This window comes from Saccopteryx bilineata, chromosome 2 (genome assembly GCF_036850765.1).
Source record: "Saccopteryx bilineata isolate mSacBil1 chromosome 2, mSacBil1_pri_phased_curated, whole genome shotgun sequence".
NCBI lineage: Eukaryota > Metazoa > Chordata > Mammalia > Chiroptera > Emballonuridae > Saccopteryx > Saccopteryx bilineata.
This window is the reverse complement of record NC_089491.1, coordinates 365429594-365446313: the sequence shown is the minus strand read 5'-3', so window position 1 is coordinate 365446313 and position 16720 is coordinate 365429594. Positions and strand designations below refer to the sequence as shown.

At 52.4% G+C, this 16720-nt stretch overlaps 1 protein-coding gene across 3 annotated transcripts in view; it reads right to left on the bottom strand.

Moving 5' to 3' along the window:
* RAB11FIP4 (RAB11 family interacting protein 4) overlaps positions 1–16720 on the bottom strand; it is a 132018-nt gene that overhangs the window by 23789 nt on the left and 91509 nt on the right. The window contains exon 1 of one of the 3 annotated variants that reach the window (XM_066263286.1): positions 11978–12101. The exons of the other annotated variants lie outside the window; for them this stretch is intronic. The gene's annotated coding sequence lies outside the window, so the exon portion shown is untranslated. Of the gene's footprint in view, positions 1–11977; positions 12102–16720 lie in introns of those variants that run through there. 3 annotated transcript variants of the gene reach the window in all.

Sequence of the window (16720 nt, the reverse complement as noted above, 5' to 3'; positions counted from 1 at the left end):
ATGCAGGTGGGGACCAGAGGGCCCCTCTCATCTGACGTTCCACAGCAACAAACCCAACTCCTGGCAGCTCCCCAAGGTCCCAACCAGGGTGGCCTCGAGTGGCCTGCCTCAGCCATAGGTGGGGCAGTAGAAAGGATCAGGTGCCCCCACGCCCCCCCAACAAGACTGCCCCCTCCTGAGGTGTACTCTTACCCTCTGACTGAGCAGAGTCTACACTGGCCCTGCACACTTGACAAAGCATCCTGTTTCTCTCTCCCAAGCTTCCCGTTCACACCTCTCACGACAGCCCGGGAGAGCTCTGGGAGGTGCACGGAGCACAGTAAGGATTCATCATCACCACTGGACACACAGGAAGATGAGGCTCGAGTGGGCAGGGGCTGCTCTGAACTTGAGCTACAGAGACCTAAAGCCAGGCTCCTGCGGCCAAGGCCAGGCACTCTCCCCCTTCTGGTTCCCCCCCCTCCACTAGCTCCCTCCTTCCTCCCCTCCTCCCCTCCCCCCTCCCACACCAGCTTTTTCTCCTCCAGTTAGCTGCTCCCTACCTTAACACATTTTCATGCAACCCACAAGTATTTGCCCAAGGCAAGTGGAAATTTTAATTGCAACTTCAAAACCATTTCTAGTTTCACCCTCAATTCACACAACAAAACAACAGCTACAAGAAAATTAACTGCACCTTCGTTAGTCTGGGACAGTAGCGCTTTGGCAGCTGTCCTGGACAAAAGCGTCCCTGCTGCCCGTGCTCCTCCCTGAGGGCCTGGTCCCAGCCTGGCTCCCATTCCCCCGGGCTCTCTGGGGGACGGTTTGGGTGCAGTACTGGGCCTGCAAGGGATGCCGCTGGGGCTGGGGACAGCCGGCTCCGATGTCAGACCCCTCAGACTGGGAGGCAAAGCCCGGCGGCTGCAGAAGGCAACCTCTCAGCCAGACCCCTGAGACACTCCTCACTGGCCGGGGGACCAAAGTCACATCACAAACCCTTCTAAGCTCATTTCTTTTTTTAAAAAAGATTCTACGTATTGATTTTTATGGGAGCGGGGACGAGAAACAGCAGTTCCTAGTTGCTTCACTCGAGCAGTTTATTGTTTGCTTGTCCTATGTGCCTTGACCGGGCAAGCCCAGGGTTTTAAACAGACGACCTCAGCGATCCAGGTCAGCGCTTTATCCACTGCGCCACCACAGGCCAGGTCCGTTTCTTCCTTTTACTTTTTCTTTAGGTGAAGTTATAGAGAAAAAGGAACAACTCTCCGTAATGAAGATGTTTTCCTCACAGGGTTCTAGGAGGACTGGGAAGACCGCTGGGGCTTCCAGAGAGCTAAGTTACCCTCCCGCCAGGCCTCCTGGGCAGGTGGCGCCCAGCACGGAGCCCCCAGGCCGCGTGTGCTTCCAGGAAGAGGGAGATCTTTGGGGAATGTGCACGAGCTAAAGATTAACTTGTGGGAGTGGTGAGGCAAATTCTACGGAAACTGCAAGGTCCCAGCGAGTTCCCAGACAGACCCAGGGCTGACCCAGGCAGAGGGAACCCGGGCTGCCGACGCCCCTGGGAGGGCAGGGGTGTCATCCCCACGCCAGTGGGAGGAGTGGGTAGAAAAGGACATCACTCCACAGGGGACCTCATGCTCACTGGCCTTTCTATGCTGAGAACTGTGAGGCCCAGAGAGCTGCCTGCTCTCCAGGCCGTACGATCTTGTGTCCAGACTGCCTCCGCAGCGCTGCGCTCCTCGGGGTACGAGAGGATGTCCGGGCAGGGCCCTGCACCTGAGGCCCTCTCTGGAAGGGTAGCAGGCACAGGAGAGTGAGGAATGGATTTTCATAAAAAGGATAAGTCTCTGGGGGAGGGGGCTTTAGGGAAAAGACTGTCTTCTCGGCAGGCAACATCTGTGGGTGATCCCTAGTCCTAGCACCCTCCCTCTAGACCCACAGCCAGCCACTGTGGGCCACACAGCTGCGGGTGACATGTCCAGTCCACTCCAGGTCACTTCCTCCCACCCTGCTGAGGGATCCCAGAAGTAAAGGAAGGTAAAACAGATGCAGTATTCCTCCACAATCTCCCCAGGGAACATCCTTACGAATAAGGCTGAGTGAGGGCAAGGCTCTGGACCCTGGCAGCCTGGATTTTAGTCCTGGCTGGCCTGGCCACTCATAAGAGACCTGGGACAAGTGACCTGTGAGCCCCTGACTCCTTACCTATAGAATGAGGACAGTCACCTGAACCTCAGAGTCAGGGCCACACATGATCATTATCACAAGCACCAGAGAGACAGCAAGCAGCCAGGGGAATATTAAACCCTGATTCAGCCTTGTTAGGGGATGTGGGCTGTAGAGACACAGCTGCCCCAGCTGGTCAGCCAGCGAGGTCCTGGTCAGGCCGCAGGCCAGTAGCTATGCCCTCCTCAAGAGGACAGACCTGGGGAATTATCCAAGATCAGCAGTTTGTGGAGAGCTCTAAGGCTCCAGGTTGGGGAAACAGGCTGCTCTGGCAGGGGAGGTCTTCCCACCTGTTTCCCCTCCACATTGCACCGTGTCCAGCTGGGGCTGGACGAAGCTGGCCCCGCTAAAAGTGGGAGCCGGGAGGCACACAGCTGGCCTGTGGGTCACCGCTCCAGTGCTCACCAGCCAGCAGGCCCCCAAAACACCCCTTCCTCTGTTGGAAGCTGGCATGGGTTGAATTCAACGGCTGGTGAAAGGCCAAGTATTAATGCCCAGGGGGACCACCCGAGCCTCAGAGTGGCCAACAATGCCCTGCTGTCCATGTTCTCGGTGTGGGGGCGCAGACTCGATGACGTCACTTGGTCCTCCCTTTACCTGCCTGGCCTCAGTGGAATCCCACCCCCAAGTCACACACACAAATATCTGAATGTTCCTGGAAGCTAATGTATGGAGGGCACTGACTCCAGGTGATCCCATTTCCATGTTCTCTGGGGGAGAAGAGACCCTAAAGCAGTGCTTTTCAACCTTTTTACATGTAGGGATCCATGAAAATAGAAAAATCAATTTGGGGACTGCTATGGCAAAAATCACCCTGAGCATAAGTATATTTGACTACGATCTATAGTCTTCATACAACATAGGTGTGGTTAACTTTTTCCCGGACTGGCATGAAACTTCTCCTGGACCGATGGTTGAAAAACCCTGCCCTGAAGGGTAACCATGGGAATTTCTACATCGGAGCCCCAGGGGTCACTGCCGCAGGGAGCGTACAGCAGGCGATGAGCCGGCAGTGGCGGAACTACACTGCACTACTAAAGACTGGTGAACTGGGAAGAGCCCAACGTGGCACCCCTGAGGCCTGGATGCCCACCCCTGCCTGGTCACTGGGGAGCTGTGTGACCCTGCATAATTTGTTTATTTCTGAGCCTCATATAAAAACAGGGATGGGGGTACCTACCTGGCAGAACTGCCAGAGAATCTAGAGCAATGCTGTGCATCTCACAGAGGGTGGAAAATGGCCAAAAGAGGGCATAGCAGTGTTAAGAGCCAACTCTGGAGGGGAACTGACTGGGATCAAATCCCAGCTCCACCACTTACAAGCTCCGAGATCTTAGGTTTACTGAACTTCCCAGTGCCTCAGTTTCCCTAGCTGTGAAATGGAGTGAACTACATATTAGGACAGAATGAATTGATATGTGTTCTAAGCACACACATTAAGTGCTCAGTAAATCTGAGCTACTGTCTTCACTGTAAGTAGGAAAGACAACCAGGGGTGTCTTCGGGCCTAACGGCCACCATCCAGCCCCCAGGACCCTGTCCCTCTAACCTGGTGGCACACTGGAAGAAGACAGGTTGGGTTCACTTCACTTCCAGACTTTCACAAGCCGCAAAGTTTGCCCTCCAAACATGCCAGGTGCCTCTTTTCTCCCCACTAGGGTCTTCTGCCCACTCTTTTGGAAGGTCTCTTTGCATGTTAATTATCACCTTCAATAAGTGTTAGGATGAGCTGCTGCTTGGGCAAGGGAATCAGGAGGCTCCGAGGTTCCAGCTCATCCACCCCCAACCCTGGCAACAGCTCTGCTCCCCAAGTAATAACTCAGAGCCAAAGAACAGCTCCGTGGGGACAGGGCTGGGTAAAAATAGCTCGGGCAGGCACATCCCAGCTTCCCTCGCAGCCAGGCACCAGCAGGCACACGTGGAAGCCCACTGCAGGGGCGGTGTGGGGGTGATAAACACTAACCGAGCCGGTGGGGGAAGAGGCCAGCCGGCTGCCTGCGGGAGGAGGAGCAGGCTCGGGTGCTGGGCTGGGGTGAAATCCCTCATCACGCTCCCAGCCAGGAGACAGCCCAGGAACAGCGACAGGCCTGGTCAGGGTCTCACTGTGTCTTTCTCATGGCTAAGCAGAAGATCCAATTTAAGGAACTTGAGGATGCCAATGTCCCCAGGTCCATAGGGAGGAGACGGGGTGGGATCCTCTACATGCCACTGTGGCTTGGCCACTATCATCATGCAAAGATGGTGGCAGCAGAGATTAGCAAGTAAGCCAGACTGTGCCCGACTCCTGTCTGTGGCTGCCAACCCTTGCCCTGAAGCCAGGCCATGCTCTGCTGCTGGGTGTAGGTGCTCATCAGCGCCTGATAAAGAGATCCTGACTCAACAGAGGGTTCCCAGGTGCCAATCCAGGGACAAGGGTGGGAACTAAGGGGTATTTAAGCATCTGCACAAGCAGACTGGTGCCTCAGGCGTGCCTTTTGAACAGAAGTAACCTTGGCTCAGACACAAGGGCAAGGGCAAACATGGGAGGGCCAGGTTACCTCCCAAGCCCTTAGAGTTTATTGCCCGTCTCGGCCAGCCACGGGGACTGACCTCATACTGTGAGAGCAGAGCTCCGCAGCCCACGCTTCCCGCTGTTATGGGGAGGCTGAGGCCAGAAAGACAGGAGAGACTGCCATGTTCCTGTCGCCAGGGCCAGATCACAGAGTGGCCAGGAACTACCCCCTCTAGCCAGCCTCCTTCGGGGGGGGGGGGGGGCGGGTGGCAGCCAAGGCAACTTTCAGGCGCTCTCCTCCAGCCAGGGGCTGTGGGTCCACCTCCTGAACCCTCACAGCAGGGAGAGGACCACTGGTGGCCCATGACCACCCCTTCACTGGGCCCGCCACTCCTGCTCCCGCAGCGTCTGCCAGCAGATCTTGGGGTGGACGGCCAAGGGCTGCCCTCTACTTTTCTTTTTTTAATTTATTTATTTTTAGAGAGGAGAGGGAGAGATAGAGAGAGAGAGAGGAGAGACAGAGAGAGAAGGAGGGAGGAGCTGGAAGCATCAACTCACATATGTGCCTTGACCAGGCAAGCCCAGAGTTTCGAACCGGTGACCTCAGCATTTTTCCAGGTCGACGCTTTATCCACTGCGCCACCACAGGTCAGGCCTGCCCTCTACTTTTGTCACAGAGCGGATCTGCAGATCCCAGGAGAGGGGACAGCAGTGACAACCAGCGTTTCCTCAGGAGCTCATTAGCCTCAGTCAGAGATATGAAGAGGGGTTGGTTTTCATATCACCCCCTGGAGGGAGGTACTGAGTCACCCCATTTCTACAGAATGGAGAAGGAGGCTCTCAGGCAGACCTGGCTCAGTCCCGGCTCTGTCCCCACTGGCTGCGGAGCCTCAGGCCAGCGTGAAGCAGAGAGAAAGAGAAAGCCAATCTGGTGTCTCTCGAGAAGTCCCAGGCCACTGGCACAAAGCGAAGGCAGTGAGGTGACGTGCTCTGCTACTCCAACACCGCCAGAGAAGGGTGTGGAAGCCCACGCTGCCTTGAATTTAATGTTTTAGTGGCAACTCTTGAGCTGTCTCTGTCCCACTCTCACATCCTCCCCCACACGTGCTGCTGATAGGCAGTGTCACAGGAGTACAAGGGCGGGGGGCACCGTGCAGCTCCCAGAAAACTCAGAAACAAGGGATGTCATATAGCCTCTTGGCAGCTCAACTGAGAGCAGAGCTGGGCAAACACCCTGAAGGGTGGCAGAGCAGAGGAGCTGGAAGTGTCCAGGGATCTAACGTGTCCTTAGGAAGGGGCTGGGAGGGAGGGTCTAAAGCAGGCGCAGACCAGCGGTGCTCTGTCCAGCTAACATGTCCAGCCTGATCCAAAGCTTAGCTGGCACCAGGGCATGAGACCACACAAGGTCCATTCAAACCTTCTAATCAGCTCCCGTGTCCAAGTGCACCCACCACCCTTCTGATCAGGGCAGACTTCCCTGGAGCCTGCTGGCGGCTGGGTGAGGAGGGCTGGCCAACCTCGCTGCCGGAGAGCAGTTCTCGCTGTAAACGAATCAGCCGACCCCTGGCTCTGTGCGTCCAGCTAGGGACAATCTGTGGGCATGAGCGACGTGAGTCCCAGGGGTGTGGGGAGAGCCAACATCATTGACTTTCAAGTCTATTAGGCTACGGCCCAGACCCTGGACCCACTAAAAATACCCCTCACCAGGAGACACTCAAGCCCACCACACCATTTCTATTTCAATAACATGTTCAAGTGCATCAAAAGTTAGCGGTGAAAAAATTAAAATGTCTTACTAAAAATCTAATGGAGAAAAAAAGAATTTAAAAAATGCTTAAGTCATCCAAAAGAATATAGGAGAAAAGGAGAAAAAGCAGAATGATCAGATTGGATCAAATACATAACAACTCAACCACACCAGTACTGCATTAAATGAAAACGGAATATACTGCCCTATTAAAAGGTAAATATTGTCAGCTTAGACCAAAAAAAAAAAAAAAAGAAAAAAAAAAGCTACATGCCAATTACAAGAGACATAATTTAAGCATAAGGACACAGCTGCAAAGTAAAAGAATGAAAAGAGATACCATGAAAACACCAACCAAAAGTTAGCGGAGCTGTATTAATATCAGACGAAGTACACTTGTAAGAGTGTCCAAGTGATAGAGAAACATTAAGGAATGATAAAAGTTAATTTAACAAGACACTTGTAAACATTTAGGCATCTAATAGCATCATTTCAAAATATATAAAGCAAAAATCAGAACTAAAAGTTGGAGATTTTAATTCACCTCTTTTAGTATTCGATGGAGCAAGCACTGAAGAGAATTAGAAGGGAGACAGAAAAACACCATAAGCTTGACCTGACACCAGAGAACACTACATTGGGCAAATGGAGGATTAAAACCATTAGATCACGGTTGACGGGGAACTGGATACTTACACAGTACCAAAGCATCACCCTACCAGCCGCCCTGCTCCATAATTCTACCATGGAGAAAACACCACTAACTGGGAACAACCAGACATTAGACTACTGACATGATATAATATGAAGGACACAATATTACCTATCATGTCATTTTAACAACACTTAATTCTCATCAAGCCCGAGGATCTAACTTCTACTAAAGCGTTAAAACAGGAGACAAAGAAACAAGTTATAACATCACCACAGGTAAAAGAGTAAGACAAAGTTTGGGAGACCCTCTACAAGACAACTGGCCTGGTCTTTTCAAAAAGAGAATGTCATAGAAAAGAGGGAGGGGGACTTTTCTAGGCCAGCTGCTCTCAAATTTTTATGTGCACATGGGGGTGGGGGGATTGTTAAAACTCAGATCGAATCAGTTTCTGATTCAGTAGTTCTGGGGTGAGGTCTGAAAATGTGTGCTTCTATAAGTTGAAATACTACTTTTTAAAAAAGATTTTATTTACTGATTTTATGGGAGGGGGGCGGTGAAGCAGAAGTATCGACTCGCAGTTACTTCACTGATTGCTTGTCATGTGTGCCTTGACCGGGCAAGCCCAAGGTTTCGAACCCACAACCTCCACGTCTCAGGTCCATGCGCTATCCTCTGCACCACCACACGTCAGGCTGCCTTTTTTCTTTTCTAGAGCATTTCCAGCAAAATCTCACACACTGCTGGTCCCCGGACCATAGTGTAAAAACCACCGTTCTAGATTAATTAAGACACATAAAAAGTGCATGTCATCCTTGATTAGATCCCCATTCAAACAAACAAGCGAACCACCACCGACCTGCAGAAGGCATTCTAGAGACAGGGAGGCTGGAGTACAGATTAGGTGATACTAGGAAATTACGCTTAATTTTGTCCGTTTATTAATAGTACATATATAGTTATAAAGGAGAAATGGCCTTAATTTTGATAACACCTTGCCTAATGTTCTTTCAAATGGCTCAAAAGAAAAGTTATGCACAGAGATAAAGCAGATGTGGTCGCCCCACTAAAGAGCGCCAGGGGCATTCAGAGCCTCCACGGTGCGCTTTCCTCCTCGACCACTTCGTGACGGTCTGTCTTGGTTGCAGGGACTGGTTTGGGTGAAGCTCTGGGGTACTCCTGGGGGGCTGGTGGAGTCACGGCTACTGGAGGGGATGTATGGGGGGCTCTGGAGGCATGAGGCCTGGGGAGGGGTGTTGTTAGCCACTGTAGAGCACTGCTTTAGGCAAAACCTTGGTGAGCTACACAGGTTTGTGGCTGGGCCCCACCCTCCATGGCTTCCCATTCTCAGTTCTTACAGGTCTTATTTTTTTGGTATGTTAGAAGTAAACCTTATGTACATAAAACGCGTAAGACAATTTCCCCAAACTCACTGATCTGGTTAAGGAAAAAGTATAAAATCCCCAATACGTTTAGTTCAATTAAAAAGGAATATGAAGAAGTGAAGCCATCCTTAACGCTACCCAAGCAGGGAGGCTGGAAGCCCAACACAACCGCCCAGGGTCAACAAGCCTACAGGAAGAACTGAATGATGAGCAGTGCAGGTTCCAAATAATCTGTTCAAGTTCATTTGGATGCAGGGGGCCATGTGGCTCAAGTCCTAGAATGATCATCTCTAGAAAGGGAAACACAAGTCATAACATTACTAGAAACTTTCCCCAATACAGTATGTGGCCAAGAGCCTTCCCCAATGGGCCCTCACCCCAAAGGCAGAGCCGCCTCCCCTCACCCAGGTTTCCTGGGATGCCACGCTCTGCTCACCCTCCTCCCCTTGGACAACAGTTCCAGAGAAGCTTTCTGTTCCCCTCAAATGCATTTGTTGAAGTCCCAACCCCCAGTGCCTTAGAATATGACTGTATTTGGAGATAGGATCTTTAAAGAAGTGATTAGGCCTGGCCAGTTGGCTAAGTGGTAGAGCGTCAGCCCAGTGTGTGGAAGTCCCAAGTTCGATTCCCGGCCAGGGCACACAGGAGAGGCACCCATCTGCTTCTCCATCCTTCCCTCTCTTTTATCTCTGTCTCTCTCTTCCCCTCCTGCAGCCAAGGCTCCATTGGAGCACAGTTGGCCCAGGCGCTGAGGATGGCTCCATACCCTCCTCCTCAGGCGCTAGAATGGCTCCAGTTGCAATGAAGCAACACCCCAGAGGGGCTGAGCATCACCTCCTGGTGGGCTTTCTGGGTGGATCTCAGCTGGGCGCATGCGGGTCTATCTCCCCACTTATCACTTCAGAAAAATACCCCCCCAAAAAAGTAATTAAATTAAAATGAAGTTACTAGGGTGGGCTCTAATCCAATATGACTAGCAAGAAAATAAGGGGATGAACAGACACATACACACACACACACAAGACCATGTGAAGACACCGGAGAAGACGGCTACCTGCAAGCCAAGAGGAGAGGCCTCAGAGGAAGCCAATCCTGCCGATACCTTGCTCTCAGACATTATACTTCAGAATAGCGAAAAAAAATGATTTCAGTCACTGAAGGGACCCAGACTGCGGTATTGTGCTACAGAGCCCTAGAAAACAAGGGCCCTCTTCCCTCCTCTCCTAAGGAGCCTGCAAACCCCTCAGCTCGGGCTGGACTTGTCACCCCTTCCCACCATGAAAATAAAGCAAATTTCTTAAGATCCATTCTTTTTTTTTTAATTTAGAAATTAAATTTGATGGGGTAACATTGATCAATGAGTAGTAGTACATCAGTTTCAGGTGAACATCTCTACAGCAATAGAACTATTGATTGCATCGTGTGCCCATTACCGGAAGTCAAATCATTTTCTGTCCATTCACTTCGACCCCCAGGGAGAACTCCTGGATCTCCAGAACCTCGTCAGGAGATGTGGGCTTCTGTTTGTTGTGGTCTCTCCTGAGCAGAAATACTGACTTCTCTTTCACGGTCAGTCTGAGATACTGCTGCTGCTAAAGTGACTCTATTTTGCTGAAACTGAGGCCTGATGAATTGATGATTTTCAGGATGATGTTCAAAAACACTATTTATATATGAGTCTCAGTAAATTATTACCATTTCTTGTGTTCTCTCAATAATCCAGGTGTGTTTTACTTTTAAAAGAAGTGTATGTGCAGTTCAGCCAGAGACGTTGAAAACTGCAAAGGCAATTTCTGTTTGCTCAAAACTGTGTTTCGTGTAGCTATAATACAAATGTACAAGTCATTTTACCGAAACGGCGATTGGTTTACAAGAGAAGAGACCAGCAGCGCCCTGGAACCACAGGCTGGCACCACAGACCCTCCAATCCTGGGCTGGGCCACCTCTGTGGCCAGCAGTGCCCAGTAATTGAGCAGAGATTACCAGTCTCTCCCTGCCAGGCAGTATTTCTGGCTACTTAAAATCCAGAGCAGATTTCTTCCCTCTGTTGTGGTCACTTTGGAAAGAAGGGCCCTTACCACTCCCGGGACACGTGGGCACCTTGCTCGGCTGTCGCACCAGCCCCTCCTCCTCCCTACCCCAGGGTGTCCTTCCAGGGTCAGTGATAGTGACTGAGGGGCCAGGCAGATACTACAACTAAATTCAGCTCAGTGACCCATGTCCAAGAAAAACACACAGGAGGCGGCCCCAGAATCAACTTGTGCTCCCATAGGGACCAAGCCCTTGATAGAGGTGACCATTCCAACAAAGCCCTGGGTCCCAGACCTGAGTGCCCCAGTGAGCCTACTTCTTGAACAAAAAGGATTCAGAGGGCCCCCCACACCCCTACCCCCCACATACACCGCAGCAGTCCACTCCCTTCCCCCTACATAGAGCCAACGGTCTTGACTTTCAAATGAGAACGTGGACTTTGGAGAGAAACTGTGGGGATTATGAAAACAGAACTTAAATTGCTTCCACATCTGGAAACCAAACCCAGCAGCCAGCCCCAAGAATTCCAGGCATGTCAGCCAACAGACGCTACAGGTCAGGGAGGTGTTTCCTGTTGGCTGTGTTCCCTGTATCCACCTACCCAAATCCACACACAAGACCTTCTGTCTCCATCGGTGGCCGGTGGAGCCACACCTGAGAGCAGGGAAGGTAACACTCGGGAGCCCCGGCCATAGGGCCAGGCCCGCTCCGTGCTTTACTGGGGTGGTCTGGTTTTCCTCCCCTAAGTCCCCGCAAGTAAACACTGTCTCCTCCTGACAGTCAAGGACATGGTGTCCAGAGTTTAGTCTACTTTTCCCTGAAGTTACATTGTGGCTTTTCTCTCTAAGCCCCTTTGTCATCACACAAAAAGGTAGAGCCATGCCTGGACCTGAGTCAAGAACTCCTAACCTCAATCACTCCATCTAAATTCTCAAAAGAGCCTTCCCAAGTACCTGCCAGGAAGCTCCAGCTCCCACCCAGGTATGAAACAACTCAAATGTCAAAAAGCCAATTACCAGGCTTCTGAGTTGAAAGGGGCACACATCAAGGGCTCTCTCCTGGCTCTCTGAACATCTCCTGGCAGCTATTGTGGGTTACAAATTATAGCTTTTTAAGACGTGGCTGTTTGAAGTGAGGGCTTAATTACTCACACAGTTGAGAGCCTGCGGGGGTTGCTTTGGGGGCTCCATGGTTTATCATCACGATAAGAAAGCGTGTCCCAGGCCAGCTCCCCCACTCTCAACCATCCACCAGGTGGATGGAGTAGCACTCTTCCGTGGGACAGACTCAAACGGGGCGACATGAACTTCCCAGAAAGAGGCCACTACTATCTGCCTCAGGGAGCGCACACCTGGACAGACGGACCCTGTCCGACCATCTAAAGCCAGGGCAGGCACCCACCCCACCCCTTCTTTGCTACAGAAACCTTCCAGCCTTGGAAGGTCAAGCAGAGTGTCAACGCTCACCTGCAGCTAAAGGCCACGCTCCGCGTGACCCGCCCTCCTGGAGCAGACAGAACAGGATCAGGAGAGCCCGTGGCAGCGCAGGGCAGGGCGACGCTCCTCCTAGGATCAGGAGGCCTAGCACACCCCTCCTGGAGCCCTCTGCTTTTATAACCTCCCAGCACCTCCCATCAGCCCAGCACCCCAGCATGCTCCCACAGCCTCAGCTCAGGTGGCCCTCTTCGTCCTTCAGCCTTCGCCATGTCCAGCTACCCAGGCTGCATGTTCCAGGGGCCGCTGCCTCGCACCGGGGCTGGCCGGAGCCCAGCTGGCCGGAGCTCAGCTTTGGGGCTGCAGGCCAGGGCGGGCTGAACTGGCTCAGGTCCCTTCCCAGGCTCTGCTGCAGTGGGGACAGGTGAGAGAGCACGGTGACCACAAGCCGTAGCTCGGGGCTCAGAAGGTAAGAGGCCCCCAGGGAGTCTAAGGCTGTTTAAAGTCCATCTAGACCCCCTCAAAGGGTCACAGAGCCAGGCCCTGACTCCTCAGACCAGTGCACAAAGCCCTGTCCAGTCAGTGTTAGCCTTGGGACATGACAGTGCCACGCCCCCTCCCCTCAGAACCCACGCTCCTGTCCACTGTTACCACCACCGCCTTGCCTTGGCACATGCTGTTCCTCACGTCTGAAACACAATTCCTCCCTTTGCCACAAACGCCTGCCCCCAAACAAGCCCCCTGTAGACACTGCACACTCCCCCTCCCAACCCCACCCCCGCAGCCCAGTACTGAGCCCCTGAACCCTACAACCATCTCTGGGCACACTCCCCCTCCCAACCCCACCCCCGCAGCCCAGAACTGAGCCCCTGAGCCCTACAACCATCTCTGGGCACACTCCCCCTCCCAACCCCACCCCCCACAGCCCAGAACTGAGCCCCTGAGCCCTACAACCATCTCTGGGCACACTCCCCCTCCCAACCCCACCCCCGCAGCCCAGAACTGAGCCCCTGAGCCCTACAACCATCTCTGGGCACACTCCCCCTCCCAACCCCACCCCCGCAGCCCAGAACTGAGCCCCTGAGCCCTACAACCATCTCTGGGCACACTCCCCCTCCCAACCCCACCCCCGCAGCCCAGAACTGAGCCCCTGAGCCCTACAACCATCTCTGGGCACACTCCCCCTCCCAACCCCACCCCCGCAGCCCAGAACTGAGCCCCTGAGCCCCACAGCCATCTCTGGGCACACTCCCCCTCCCAACCCCACCCCCGCAGCCCAGAACTGAGCCCTTGAGCCCTACAGCCATCTCTGGGCACACTCCCCCTCCCAACCCCACCCCCGCAGCCCAGAACGGAGCCCCTGAGCCCCACAACCATCTCTGGGCACACTCCCCCTCCCAACCCCAACCCCCACAGCCCAGAACGGAGCCCCTGAGCCCTACAGCCATCTCTGGGCACACTCCCCCTCCCAACCCCACCCCCCACAGCCCAGAACGGAGCCCCTGAGCCCCACAGCCATCTCTGGGCACACTCCCCCTCCCAACCCCACCCCCCACAGCCCAGAACGGAGGCCCTGAGCCCTACAGCCATCTCTGGGCACACTCCCCTGGTCAGGCCTCTCTTTCTCCTGGGACTGTTCCTGGGACACTGGGAGAGGTGGCACACTTCAGGCTGGGACCTCATGCTCACTTCCCCCACCCCTTATGTACCATTTTTTGTTATTGTTGTTTTGTTTTTAAATTTATTAATTTTAGTGAGAGAGAAAGGGAGGGAGAGAGAGAGAGACAGGAATACCAATCTGTTCCTGTATGTGACCTGACCGGGGATTGAACCGGCAACCTCTGTGCTTCGAGACAGTGCTCTAACCCAGTGTTTTTCAACCAGTGTGCCGTGAAACATGGTCAGGTGTGCCGTGGGGAAATTAAACATGGGTCCCCAAACTATGGCCCGCGTGCCCGACACGGCCCGAGGAGGCTATTTATCCGGCCCGCCGCCAGCTGCCTCCATCCGAACATAAACATTCCCCTCACAATCCCTCCAGCTATCAGCGACAGGAAGAGTGGAGGCACAGGGAACGCTCACTGACCAATCACATTCTAGGATTCATCCCGACCACTAGCGACGAACCAATAGTAGGCCACCTCTCATCCACACCCAGGAAGGTCCCCGCTCAGGCTGCTGCGCACTTGTCATTGTGTGGCCCTGGCGAGTAGTTGAAGCTGCTACTCCTCACCATGGTCCCGATTTCTAATCCTGGTAAGGACTGGAGGTAAATGTTGCCACCACTAGATGAAGCCTCAGCCTCAGCTGGTTATATCTATCCTGATGGTGTATATAGATATTTGACCTTTTTCTTTTTAAAAGAGGCCCCACAGAGGGTGATATACAATGCATCACAATGTTATCTAACTTTAAAGCTAAAGTTTGCTGATCTTCCTTTGGACAGTTTTTGGTTATCTGTTGCCAAGGAGTTCCCCATTCTGGCCAACAAAGCTATTTTGACATTGCTCCCGTTTTCAACCACATATCTATATGAGCTGAGCTTCTCAAGCTTGACTGCAATAAAAACTAAAAACAGAGAGAGACTGAGAACTGTTGAGGAAGAGCTTCGTGTGTGTCTTTCTACCATTCCTGCCAGGATATCCCTTTTGTGTTCATCGAAACAGGCCCAGGTTTCACACTGAGTATAAATACATTTAGAAACTGTATTATTAACTATATGTATAATATGTACTGTGTCAGAGTGTCATTTTGGTAGGTGGTGTGCCCCAGAATTTTGTAAATGTAAAAAATGTGCCATGGCTCAAAAAAGGTCGAAAATCACTGCTCTAACCAACCAAGCTAGCTGGCCAGGGCCTGTATGTACCGTTTCAGGGAGAGAAGAATTACCTAGTGGGGAAACTTTCCCATCCAGCCTTGGCACAGCTAATCCATGGTTCTCTGTCCTCAGCCAGGAGCTGTGTGGTAGCTTTACCTCCTGGGGGTCCCAGAGGAGCCGGCGCACCAGCTTATACGGGGTCTTTTGTAAGCAAAGCCCGTCCCACCCAGCACCCTGTTTCTCAGTACTGGCTTAATGCACTACACCTCTTGGTACGTGGACGGGAAGGACTGTGGTCCATCCCTGTGCCAGAGACCAAACACCACCTCATCAAGGAGGGGACTGCGACCTTGGACACCGTGCACCAACCTGAGGAAGTTTGGCTGCTGGCTCTGAGATCCATCAGGATCTCAAAAGGGAGAGAGGCAGAAAGGGGACCTCTGACGAAAACACGGTGTAAGACCACAACCTGCTCTGAAGGCCTCCCTTTAGTCAGCACGTTTCAGTCAGACATCTCCACGTGGGTGTCCCCAGGGGCCTCAAACTCAGCCCACTGCCCCCCCCCAGTCCTCCTGCTACCTTAGTGAGCAGTCCCCGCCTTGTCAATCTCACCCTGACAGGTCCCGAGGTACTAACCACGCACCCCACTCCCTGCCTGCAGCCCAGCCACCCTGAGGACATATCTTGCTCACATAGGCCCTGTGCCTTCACCGGCACTGTTTCCTGTTCAGAACTCCTCCATCTGTCTACGTGGAGCACCACTGTCGGCTGGTGCTCCCAGAGCCCTCGGTACCTGTGCCTAGCTAAAGAAACACAAGTAGTCTCACACATTTGAGGACAACCAGGAAAAAAGACACCTATTAAGCAGCTATCCTGTGCTAGAAGATTTTGTGCATCAGTCCCCATTCAAATGAGAAAACAGGGGATCAGAGAGGTTAAGTAACTTGCATAAATAAGGTTACAGAGCTAGGAGGGCTGGGATCTGAACAAGGTCTGATGTTAATGCAAGGAGAGTGCAGGGAATACTAAATACTCTTGGCAATGGCAGTGTCCAACATTCAGCACTAGAGTGGCCTCTCAGGTTGAGCCCTGCAGGCCATGGGAACAGGAATTAGCAAGGCTGGTGGCACCAGAACTTGGACCTGAGCTGAAGGTTACAGGGCCCACAGCGCTCTAGAACACTGACTACTGGCAGCTGAGGCTCCTGGGGCCTGTGCCACCCTGGCCATGGGGCACAGCCCTGTCTCCCTTCCTACCACAAGGAGCTTCAAAGGGCTACATGTGGGAGGATTTTACAAAAAGGGAGAGCAGAGAGATTTGAAAGAAAATTGCTAAAAGGAAACAGATGTGAAAATAAAAACTAAGGCAAAATGGAAGATGGAAGGAAAAGATGATGGTCAAGGGTTATAAACCGAGTCAGAAAGCCCTGGTACACAACTCCAGTTTCTCTCTGCCGTGGAAGGCAGTGGCCCACCCCCTGCTTTCATCTTCCCTCTGAACCCAACCCAGGTAGAAAGGAGCCATGTGACCTTAGATGATACCCAGGAAGAGAGAAACAGGGAAAGGTGCTTTGTGTATAATCATGACGACTATGGAGCCATGATCCGTATTCTGTGGAAGAAGAAACCTGGGGCTCAGAGAGGTCACTCTACTTTCCCAAGGTCACACAGCTGGTGATCTATTGTAAAACTGGAATCTGAGCCCTGGTCTGCTGGTGTTCAAGCTCATTTTCTTGAGTCACAGTATAATGTCCTTTCATAAATCCTACCACCACTGTAAGGTGGCTCTACTCCCTTCCCTGAAGAAACTGGGCAAATTATGTAAGTTCTCTTGAGGTTACCTAGTTTTGTGTTTCATTAAATCCAAGATGCCTTTGATTTTAAGAGGCACTGTTATTTCGAGTACACCAAGAAAAAACAGGCACTGTCAATTAAATTATAACATGACAGCGAATGCAC